The sequence below is a fragment of the Limulus polyphemus genome, unplaced genomic scaffold (genome assembly GCF_000517525.1).
Source record: "Limulus polyphemus unplaced genomic scaffold, Limulus_polyphemus-2.1.2 Scaffold548, whole genome shotgun sequence".
In the NCBI taxonomy this organism is placed as follows: Eukaryota; Metazoa; Arthropoda; class Merostomata; order Xiphosura; family Limulidae; genus Limulus; species Limulus polyphemus.
The window spans coordinates 457,247-460,371 of NW_013666158.1; positions in this window are offsets into that span (position 1 = coordinate 457,247).

The window sequence follows — 3,125 nt, forward strand, 5'->3', positions numbered from 1 at the left end:
AAATATATATATTGGAGCCCATTGTTTCATTTGGTTACTAAAAGTAAATATATATATTGGAGCCCATTGTTTCATTTGGTTACTAAAAGTATATATGTATATTGGAGCCCATTGTTTCATTTGGTTACTAAAAGTAAATATATATATTGGAGCCCATTGTTTCATTTGGTTACTAAAAGTAAATATATATATTGGAGCCCGTTGTTTCATTTGGTTACTAAAAGTAAATATATATATTGGAGCCCGTTGTTTCATTTGGTTACTAAAAGTAAATATATATATTGGAGCCCATTGTTTCATTTGGTTACTAGAATCTGCCAGCTAACATTTTAATATACATTGAATTTATTAAATTAAAACAACAAATTGATCATGCAGCAACAATGGACGTTTGACAACTTATGTACTTTTATAAGTTACTCTAGAAAGTCGAACTTAAAAGTAGAGTCTTAACAACAGCATAATATACGTTATATGATATCCAAAAGTGGTCCTGTTATTGGATTCCCCAACATTGATAAAAAGGAAATATCTAGTGAAATCGGACTCTTTAATACCATTCATTTTACCGAATAGTTGGGTATACCTCATGAAACCAGAGACATAAATAACAAAAGTACATTTTACCTAATAAGCATAATAATTAAAATCAATTCTCTAGGTTCTGCATGTTATTCTTCTGTCCTTAATTTCGTTATCAATTATTGAAATAATTAAATTAGCTCTTATTAAATACATAGAAATAAGTTATTGCTCTTTGCCGTTCTGAAAAAACAGACGAGTGAAAACGCTCTACAAATAGTAACTGCTCGCGCCATCTCTTGCTACGATTTAAAGGTATGTATATGAGCAGATTGAATATTCCAAAAGTTTTTATTTGAATAATAATAAAAATTATTAATATTATTCTCCTAAAGTTTTCACACTATATATCTTAAGATAAAAAGATTTTATTTCCTCAGACGTACGGTGGTAAAGCACACTTCTAGAAAGTGATAATTTATATTCATTAGATATGAATTGCTTTAAAAATTTTCTGAAAAAAAAAGCCACAGGTTAAGTATTTCTAGTTATCACTTAAATATTTTAAATATAAAGTATAGTCATTGTAATTTAGTATTATATATCTTTATATAAATTATTTTAAAATGCAAATAGATGGCGCTACTAAGCATCATCCTGCTTTCATTGTCAATTGGGGAACACTGGGTGAGTTCTGGTACAACTCAATTTTAGTTAAATTCGTCCAGTAGACGTAATACGTTTTAGATATGTTTATAGACACAGTCATGATCATGTTAATCATATCAAATAAAAAATACCATAGGTATTATACTTGTATATCTCACAATAAAGGAATTTTAATTTATATCTAACAGGACAATTCCTTGAATTATTTAGTAATGTGGTCAATCTAACATACAATGACTTAATTCATAATAAAGCTTATATATATTTACAATCCGGAACTGTAACGAAACACGTCTCCTTTTCATCATCTTTTTTGTGTGTGTGTGTGTGATCCTACGTATTGTTGTAATTGTTATTTTGAGTTGTATGAACACAATAAAGCAATTCAGTTTTACAAATTGATAACTGATGTAGTAAACTTTGTATGAGGAGTTGAAATATTACGGACCTCTGACATATACTGAAATTCGTTGGATTAATATCTGATGTATTTTTTCACGTACTTTTGTTACTGGAAATATTTTTCATTGCGAACTTCCGATATGGATTTAGGCCTAATCTAAATAGTCTAAGCTGGCCGAGATATTATTGTGATCACTGCCGAAAATATCGATAATATCTAAACGATGAAACAATGCATTCTAACAATTCTAAATAATATAACTTAAACATTATAAATGAAAACGTGAGAACAGTATATTACGTTAGCTGAATTCATTACTAGGTTAATTTTTAATTATATGTAAATAGCTTATTTTGATCAGAAGTTAAAACTAATTAGCTATCTAAAGTGTTTATCTACACAATTGAAAATTGTGTTAATTCAAGTTAGTCTGACAAATCTGACTACAGTCAAAGTATATTATTATGTAATAAAACGGGTTTTTTTCTTCTTTGTGTTGAAAGTGTGGATTTGTTTGTTGTTAAGCATAAAGTTTACACAATGACCTATTTGTGCTCTACCCACTATGGGTATCGAAACGTGTTTTTTAGCGTTATAAAACCCTGAATTACCGCTATGCCATCGGAGAGCTATAATTTTGGAAGAAATCAACAAAACGAGCTGTTTTAAAGCCATGTTTCGTTTTATAGTTTATTTATTTTTCTATTTTATTAAATAAATGGTTTTATTACCTATATAGTGAGGCTCTTGTTTTCTGTAGAATGAAAGAAAAAAAACAAATATTGTTTCCCAAAAGTTGTGCTTGCTTTTGTTTATGTATAACCTTATATCAGTTATTTTCTAAGGGCAACTGAGCAGCCACTCTTATTATGAAGTCTGTTTTCAATACGTTGACATTAAAAATACAAAATTGAAAGATTATACGTTCAGAAATTGAACAAAATTTTACGCACGTTGCAGTTATTAATTTTCCCCGCATGCCGTAGCCTGAACGAGATTAGCTTGTGTTCGAAACATGCTATACTTTAGACAAGAATAGTTTGTGTTCAAAGCATGCTACAATTTAGACGAGATTAGTTTGTGTTCAAAGCATGCTATAGTTTAGACGAGATCATTTTGTGTTCAAAGCATACTATACTTTAGACAAGAATTAGTTTGTGTTCAAAACATGCTATAGTCTAGACAAGAGTAGTTTGTGTTAAAAACATGCTATACTTTAGACAAAAGTAGTTTGTGTTCAAAACATGTTATAGTCTAGACGAGATTAGTTTATGTTCAAAGCATGCTATAGTCTAGACAAGAGTAGTTTGTGTTAAAAACATGCTATACTTTAGACAAAAGTAGTTTGTGTTCAAAACATGTTATAGTCTAGACGAGATTAGTTTATGTTCAAAGCATGCTATAGTCTAGACAAGAGTAGTTTGTGTTAAAAACATGCTATACTTTAGACAAGAGTAGTTTGTGTTGAAAACATGCTATAGTCTAGACGAGATTAGTTTATGTTCAAAGCATGCTATAGTCTAGACAAGAG